Source organism: Antechinus flavipes, chromosome 2 (genome assembly GCF_016432865.1).
Source record: "Antechinus flavipes isolate AdamAnt ecotype Samford, QLD, Australia chromosome 2, AdamAnt_v2, whole genome shotgun sequence".
NCBI classification, from domain to species: domain Eukaryota; kingdom Metazoa; phylum Chordata; class Mammalia; order Dasyuromorphia; family Dasyuridae; genus Antechinus; species Antechinus flavipes.
Window position 1 is genome coordinate 101,473,832 of NC_067399.1, and position 9,361 is coordinate 101,483,192.

Sequence of the window (9,361 nt, forward strand, 5' to 3'; positions counted from 1 at the left end):
AAAAGACTTTGTAGTTAATTTGACAAACAAGTGAAATAAACTTTAATTACTTTTTTGAAATTTTAAAATCTATTTTTATTTTATCTTAACCTTACTAAGTTAAATAAATTGGAACCATTCAATAGGAGAACAAATTATGGAAGAAAGGATGGGGAGGGAGGTAGAGAGACAGAAAGAGAGAGACAGAGATTGAGACAGAGAATCAACCATAAAAGAATCTGTAATCAATGGAGTGATAACCCTACTCTCCCTCATAGTTAGATTGAACTTCAAGCTTGGTAATTTCTCAACCCCACATTCAGTCTATCATTTCATTGGTTACTAAATTTCTAACTGTTGATTATTATGCTAGTCTTGACCCAATCTAATTAAGTAAAATGGAAATCCAATTTCAAGCATTGTTGTCCACATTTGCATATGACATAAAGAGTCAAAATCTTTCTGGAGTTAAATGAAGCACACTACTGTAAAGTACCCTTATCAATTTGAATGTAGCTTTTCCTCTCCGAGATCCTCATTTTGAAGTCATGACTTCCCACACCCACAAATCAATCATAACCTAAACACCTTCTCAAATGGTTTTTTTTTTCCTTTCATATTGCCATCACACCTCTTACAGAGCATTAGTAACAAGAGTAAGCAAAATCTCATCTGTGTTTTAGAGAAATTAAACATCTTCTGGGAATTTCTCAGTGAGAGGGAGAACAAATAGATTTAATAACTCTTTGCCAAGTCAAAACATTCAAATTCTTCTTTGGACTCCAAAGAACAGAGAGAAGAAAATTAAATCTATTCCTAGCTTAGATAGTGAGAAAGAATAATTAGATAGTGAGAAAGAATAAGAGTGTGTGTGTGTGTGTGTGTGTGTGTGTGTGTGTGCATGCACGCGTGTGTGTTTTGTTTTTGTTTTTAGTTTTTTTTATTTAAGGATACTGAAGAAAGTAGGAAGTCAGTGAATTTTGACTCAAGGAACATATGAGAAAATTGAGGCCCCATAAAGTTAAATTATTTGCTCAGTCATACAGCAAGCTACAACTAAAGCCCAGGTCTCTTGACTTCTTCCCAGTCCAGTGTGTTTTCTACCATATACAAAAGGTATAACAAGAAAATTATATAAAACCACAAGTTTCAATCTCAGAATATATGTGCTTATTTAGCAAAGACATCTAAAACATTTTGAGGTTCAGTGAAAAGTGAATAAAGTCAAGGACCACTAAAATAAAATTTGATTTCTTTTACTGCTATGTTTAAGCTAGAGTAAAACAAGAAACTTAACATATGCATGATTAATTTTGAAATTCACATACCTACAGCTTTTTATAACCTTCAATACTCAAGTTGTTTTATTTTTTTAAACTGGTAACATGAATATCTTGCCACTCTTTATATTGAAAAATCTTACTCTGAACTCAGAATACCTTTTAGAGCATAATTAGATACTGGTAAAAAGTCAATATAAAAGAATCTGCCAATTTATCATTTCACTAACCTTAGCTTGCTACTCTAGAGACATTAAGGAACTTCTCCTTGTCTGAGATCTAGGACTCTCTTGATTGACTTGAGTTATCCCATTCCTAACAAGAATGCTCCTTCAACCTGTATTATCTGATATATATATTCTCTTATGTATACTTTCCTCTGATTTTTGTTGTACTATCTAATTGGATAAATGGGTTTCTTTGCTGATTCTTATGTGTGTTCATTGTGGATTTTGCATTTTGTGGAAAGAATAAAATCAAGATTCTCCTTTCCCTATTAGTAAACAGCAATCAGAAACAGAAATCTGAAACTTAAAGTTGAAAAATCATATTTCCTGCACTAATAATATTTAAGGAAGCAGATAGCTATAATTCTATCCCAGCCCCCATACAGTAATTTCAATTAGGGAAATAGCAGTAGGAGGCAAGTAATCAAACAAGATGTCATGTAGAAGATGTCTTTAGAACTGGAAGATAGAAGAAGCTACAAAGCATTTTTAATATCCTTAATCCACAAATATTGAGAAGGGACTTGTTGTTCAAAACAACCAAGTCATTCGAAAACAACCCTATTTAATAAGGTTAGATTATGAAGTTGACTAATGCTATTTTTGCTCAAAAACAAATATAAAATAATAAAAATATTTTCTCTTAGCATTAATATAATTCTTATGTCTGAAGGACATAACACAAAAGACTAAGTACATTTTAGTCATGTCTCATTTATCTTACTCAAGGTCACTCAGAAGGTTAGAATAGCCATTGAAACTCCTTGTAAGCATTCCAAATCACAAGGCTTCAAAGTAGGAAAAAATAAATTGTTTACATAGTTGTAAGGTATTTCCCCTTTCATATAGTACAATTTAGTGCTAAAGGGGAGGAGCAGAAAAATAGTGCTTTTATATAAAGATAGTTATGTCAATTGGTAAAGGATGTCTCAGGTGAAAATTTTGAAGACTGAAATGAGTAGCAAAACAACTTCTGTTTAATAAAAAATTGCTAAAAATATATGCATGAAGAAAAATTTTACATAAGATTTGAGTAGTTTGAGACATCAATGAACTGAGGTCCAGAAACAAATAACCTTATGAAAAACAATGAATGATACTCCTTTTATATAGAAATGGCTTACAGGTATAAAGGGGAAAGAACTCATTTATACTTAAAAAATCAGGAAAAATAGGATGAAAATTTTAATAACAGAAAATGAGATGGAAGACTGCTGGGAACTTAGTGCTACAAAGCATTATGGTTCCTCAACTCATTCTCTTATTGCTGTTTTAAGACTTTAGAAGACAGTATTATTTTAATGAGATATCATATAACCTCTTGGAGTCTGAGACATGATTAACAAAGAACTGAAGATGTTTTAGGGGGAAATTGGTGAGTTTTTACATTTTAAGTGAAAGGTAAATCACTGAGTACCAGAAGGCTTTAACTCCAAAGAGACTGAAGAACCTAGGAGAAAACTCATCAGGGAGGGAAAAGGTAGCTTTGTAGAAACTGTATGAAACTGTATCAATCAGTTGTAAGAAAGTTTCACAGTTGAATAATGTCTGATTGGATGTAGAGAAGCTCAATTTCACAGCACTGGAATTTAGACCCAGATATTGTTCTTTAGTTCCCCCATAGGTAAAAGGTGATAAAGTTCTGATCCAGTTCTAGTTTTAAAAGGTGTTTTGGTAGATGTCACTCATATTCCAATAGGAAAGCATTAACATTTTGAGAACTCGGTGTCCAGGATTTTTTCCCATATCTTGGTGAGATATGGAAAATCCACTGGCATTTTCCCCCTATATTTTATATATGAATGAGGAGGGTAAGTCTGGAAATTTCTGAAGTGTCCTTTGCATTAGCCAAGACCCAGTAGAGATTTTTTTTTTTAATCTGTGATTTAGTAAATGTCCAATGTTAACAGTAATTAATTAGATGGGAAGAAAAAAAAATTTAAGTTTTTCTGACATGCATTCCTTTTGTTAATAACATCATTTATGTGATCTATTTTATTATTTTAATATTTAAGTGTAAATACATATTGAGTTACTATAATATTATTACCACGAGTTAGGAGTGAGGGATGGAGAGAGGGAGAGAGGAGGAGAAGAAGAGAGAGAGAGAGGGGAAAAGGAAAGAGAGAGGGAGGGAGGAAGGGAGGGAGCGACAGAGGGAGGGAGGGAGAGAGAGACAAAGGGAGGGAGAGAGGGAGAGAGAGAGAGAGAGGAAGGGAGGGAGAGAGGGAGAGAGGGAGCGACAAAGGAAGCGAGGGAGGGAGCTAGGGAGAGAGCAAGGGAGAGGATGAGGGAGAAAGAGAGAAGAAGGGAGGGAGGGAGAGAGATGGAGGAAGGGAGAGAGGGAAAGAGGGAGAGAGGAAGGGAAGGAAGGAGGGAGCAAGGAAGGGACCATGTGGGGGAGCGAGTGGGAGTGAGCAGGAGTGCATGGAAGAGAGAGGAAAGGAGGGAGGGAATGAAAGAGAAAGTGAGGGAGGGAGCGAGGGGCAGCGAAGGAGGGAGTGAGGGAGGGAGCGAGGGAGGGAGCTAGAGAGGGAGCGAGGGAGAGGACGAGGGAGGGAGAGAGAGAGGGAAGGAGGGAGAGAAAGATGGAGGAAAGGAGAGAGGGAAAGAGGGAGAGAGGGAGGGAGGGAAGGAGGGAGCAAGGAAGGGACCATGTGAGGGAGCAAGTGGGAGCGTGCGGGGGAGCAAGCTGGAGTGCACAGGGGAGCAAGCAGGAGTGCACAGGGGAGCAAGTGGGAATGCGTAGGGGAGTGAGCAGGAGTGCATGGAAGAGAGAGGAAAGGAGGGAGGGAAAGAGGGAGAGAGCGAGGGAGGGAGCGAGGGGCAGAGAGGGAGGGAATGAGGGAGGAAGTGAGGGAGGGAGCAAGGGAGAGATAAGGAGATGGAGAAAGGAGGAGAGGTGGAGAGAGGGAGAGTGGGAGAGCAGAAGAGAGGGAGGGAGCAAGGGAGGGAATGAGGGGGAGCGAGGGAGGGAGCGAGGGAGGCAGTGAGGAAGAGAGCAAAGGAGAGAGGGAGGAAGGAAGCAAGGGAGAGATAAGGAGAGGGAGAGAGGAGGAGGGGTGGAGCGAGGGAGGGAGCGAGCGAGGGAGGGAGCAAGGGGGAGTGGAGGAGGGAGAAAGAGAAAATGAAGGAGCAAGGGAAGGAGGGAGGGAAGGAGGGAGTGAGGGAGAGCAAGGTAGGGAGTAAGAGAAAGCAAGGAAGGGAGCGAGGGAGGGAGCAAGGGGGAGCGAGGGAGAGAGAAGGACAGGGAGAGTGGAGGAGAGAGAGGGGGGGAGAGGGGGAGAGAGGGTGTGAACAAGGGAGCGAGGGAGAGAGCAAGGGAGAGAGAAGGAGAAGGAGAGAGGAAAAGAGGTGGAGAGAGAAAGAGGGAGAGAGAGAGGGAGGGAGGAAGGGAGGGAGCGAGAGAGCAAGGGAGCAAGGGAGGGAGGGAATGCGAGAGTGAGTGAAGGAGATCAAGGTAGGAAGTGAGGGAGAGCAAGGAAGGGAGTGAGGGAGGGAGCAAGGGAAAGAGAAGGAGAGGGAGAGAGAAGGAGAGGCAGAGAGAGGGAGCGGGGGAGAAGGAGAGAGAGTGAGGGAGGGAGTGAGGAGGAGCAAGGGAGGGAGAGAGGGAGAGAGAAGGAGAGAGAGAGAGGAAGAGAGGCAGAGAGAGGGAGAGGGGGAGAAAGGGAGAGAGTGAGGAAGGGAGCAAGGGGGAGTGAGTGAGGGAGAGAGGGGGAGAGAAGGAGAGTGAAAAAGGAGGAGAGGCAGAGAGAGGAAGAGGGGGAGAGAGGGAGGGAATGAGGGAAAGAGAAAGGGAGGGAGGGAGAGAGAAGGAGGGAGCCAGGGAGAGAATGAGGGAGAGAGCCAAGGAGAGAATGAGCAAGAGAGGGAGCAAGAGAGAGAGTGAAATAGGGAGAGATAGAGGGAGGAAGGGAGAGAGGGGGAGAGGGAAAAAGGGAAGGAGGGAGGGAGCAAGGAAAATAGTATGAGGGAAAGCAAGCGGGAGCACACAGGGAAGCGAGTGGAAACGCACAGGGAAGTGAGCAGAAGTGCACGGGGAAGCTAGCGGAAGCTCACGGGGAAGCGAGGGGAAGCACGTGGGGGAGAGAGTAAGGGAGGGAGGGAGAGCAAGGTAGTGAGGAAGGGAGAGCAAGGAAGGGAGCTAGGGAGGGAGAAAGGGAGAGAGAAGGAGAGGGAGAGAGGAGAGACAGAGAGGAGGATAAGGGGAGAGAGGGAGGGAGTGAGGGAGGGAAGGAGGGGGAGTAAAGGAGGGAGCAAGGGAGGGAGTGAGGAAAAGAGCGAGGAGAGAGGGAGGAAGGAAGGGAGTGAGGGAGAGAGGGAAAGAGGGAGGGAGGGAGCAAGGATGGTAGCGTGAGGGGGAGCGAGCGGGAGTACACGGGGAAGTGAGCAAAAGCACATGGGAGAGTGAGCGGAAGCACGCGGGGGAGAAAGGGAGGAAGGGAGGGAGCAAGGGAGAGACTGAGGAAGAGAGCGAGGGAGAGAGGGAGGGAGGGAGGAGAGAGAAGGAGGGAGCCAGGGAGAGAATGAGGGAGAGAGCCAAGGAGAGAATGAGCAAGAGAGGGAGCAAGAGAGAGAGTGAAATAGGGAGAGATAGAGGGAGGAAGGGAGAGAGGGAGAGAGGGAGAGAGGGAGAGAGGGAGAGAGGGAGAGAGGGAAAAAGGGAAGGAGGGAGGGAGCAAGGAAAATAGTATGAGGGAAAGCAAGCGGGAGCACACAGGGAAGCGAGTGGAAACGCACAGGGAAGTGAGCAGAAGTGCACGGGGAAGCTAGCGGAAGCTCACGGGGAAGCGAGGGGAAGCACGTGGGGGAGAGAGTAAGGGAGGGAGGGAGAGCAAGGTAGTGAGGAAGGGAGAGCAAGGAAGGGAGCTAGGGAGGGAGAAAGGGAGAGAGAAGGAGAGGGAGAGAGGAGAGACAGAGAGGAGGATAAGGGGAGAGAGGGAGGGAGTGAGGGAGGGAAGGAGGGGGAGTAAAGGAGGGAGCAAGGGAGGGAGTGAGGAAAAGAGCGAGGGAGAGAGGGAGGAAGGAAGGGAGTGAGGGAGAGAGGGAAAGAGGGAGGGAGGGAGCAAGGATGGTAGCGTGAGGGGGAGCGAGCGGGAGTACACGGGGAAGTGAGCAAAAGCACATGGGAGAGTGAGCGGAAGCACGCGGGGGAGAAAGGGAGGAAGGGAGGGAGCAAGGGAGAGACTGAGGAAGAGAGCGAGGGAGAGAGGGAGGGAGGGAGGGAGAGAGAGATAAGGAGAGGGAGAGAGGAGGAGAGGCAGAGAGATAGAGGGAGGGAATGAGGGAGGGAGCAAGGGGGAGCGAGGGAGGGAGCGAGGGAGAGAATGAGGTAGGGAGATATAGAGGAAGGAAGAGAGAGAAGGAGAGAGGGAAAGAGGGAGGGAGCAAGGATAGTAGCATGCAAGGAAGCGAGCAGAAGCATGTGGGGGAACGAGAGGAAGCACGTGGGGGAACGAGAGGAAGCACGTGGGGAACAAGCGGAAGTGCGTGGGGGAACAAGCAGAAGCACGCGGGGCAGCAGTGGAAGCACGTGGGGCAGCAAACAGAAGTGTGCAGGGGAGGGAGGAAGGGAAGGAGTGCGCAAGGGAATGAGGGAGAGCAAGGTAGGGAGTAAGGAAGAGCAAGGAAGGGAGTGAGGGAGGGTGTGAGAGAGGGAGCAAGGGAGAGAGAAGGAGAGGGAGAGAGTAGGAGAGGGGGAGAGAGGAAGGGAGGGAGGGGGAGCGGAGGGAGCAAGGGAGGGAGGGAGAAAGAGAGTGAAGGAGGGAGTAAGGGGGAGCTAGGGAGGGAGCGAGGGAATGAGGGAGAGAGCAAAAGAGGGAGTGAGGGAGAGAGGTAGGGAGAGATAGAGGAAGGAAGGGAGAGAGGGAGAGGAAGAAAGAGGGAGGAAGGGAGCAAGGAACATAGCATGTGGGGAAGCAAGCGGGAGCACGCGAGGTAGCAAGTGGGAGCGTGTGGGGGAGCAAGTGGGAGCATGCAGGGGAGAGCAACATTTTAGGGCACTTGTATTTAGCAATGTAGTCAGAACCACAGAGAGATTGAGATTAAGATTTGTAAAAATTGTACCTTTATAATATACTGTTGAAAATTCAGGGAAACATATTAAAGATATAAAATGAGACATACTTTTTTTTACATTATTAATGTGGGAATTTGTTTTGCCTGACTATGCATCTATTTTTATATGTGGTTCCCTTATCCCCTTTCAATGATGGAGGAAGGAAGAGATTAAGAATAGGATCCCTCCAAGAAAAATGAAGAGAAAACAGAAAGAATAACAGAAGGAATCAGAGGAAAGTAAGCTTTTAGCTTTTTTCACTTTTTTTAAAACTTTTTTCAGCTGAATGATACAATGGATTGAGCACTAGCCCTGAATTCAGGAGCACTGGAGTTCAAATCCAGCCTAAAATTCTTACTATCTATGTGACCCTAAACAAATCACTTAATCCAATTGCTTTCAAAAAAAAAAAAGAAGAAGAAAGTTATGTATTGAATTTATTAAATACATTTTTAAAGTAATCTCTGCACAAGAGAAATAAGCAGATTCATGTTGAATCTTCTTCTATTCCATAACATATATGAAAATGCTCATTTCACTTGGTTTTATTCAAAACAAAGTAATAAATTTACAAATATTATCTATTTTATTCTCACAACAACACTGGGAAATAGATGCTATTATTATCCTTATTTTTCAGATGAGGAAACTGCTAATAAGAAAGGTTAAGAGGTTTGCACAAAATCACAAAGTTTGCAACATCTATAAAAAATTTTAATTCAGTTTTTGATGATTCTACATTCAGCATTTTAACCACTGTGCTGTAAGTTTTAACTGCAACATATGAAGAACAATATAAAACCTTATCTGTTTCCTATAAATTATCAGAGGATATAAGACCACTCAGTTCCAAATAGGATAGATCTTTTAGTAAATAATTGGATTTTAATCATAAAACATTTTACAAAAGAGGAAAAATACTTAATAGAGTTAAAATATTAACTAAAGTGTGTCAAATTATTAAAATAAACATAATGAAAAATCTTTTGAAATACAAGAAATAGCTACAGTTAATTGTTTTCCTTTAACCACATAACATAGTGGAAATATAAAACTAAGTATTTTGTTTTGTTTTTAGCTGAGGCAATTGGGGTTAAGTGACTTGCCCAGGGTCACACAGCCAGGAAGTGTGAAGTATCTGAGGTCATATTTGAATTCGAGTCCTCCTGACTTCAGGGCTGGTGCTCTATCCACTACACCAACTAGCTGCTCCCCTAAATTAGTATTTTTCTCCGAGAATGAACCATCTCTGTGGGGAAAGAAATGTGGAATTTTTGAATTAGAAATGTAAAGGAAACTTTAGAATAGTGTCTGCTACCTGAAGTGCAAGATAGAGGTAGACCAATAAAAAGTCTTAAAATTGTATAACTTACATAAAACTGAAGTGACTGATATAAGTTGGCAAAAAATATTTGTAGGAACCAAAAAGGAAATTATATATTGGCAGGATACTTTAACCATTTTATGTTCATTTTCCTAAATATGCTATCTAGCAAAAAAAAATTTAAAAGATGAAAGATTTTTGAATTTGTAAACTATAGAAGCAGTCCACTTCAAAGTTTAATGTTGAGAGGAACTGTAAAATCTAAAGAAATAAATATGAAAAGTAGAATTCAAATAGAGAAAGTATATGAAGGTATGATATAACTTCAATGGTTGAAAGCAAATTGGATTTAGTTATTAGAAAAAGATGTCATTTTGATGAATTATTGAAAATAGTTTGAATGTTTTAAGTACTCAGCTAATACCAGCTCCATAAAATTAATCCATATGTGTGCTACTGAAATCAAGAATGAGGTCACATCAGGTAGTGAAAA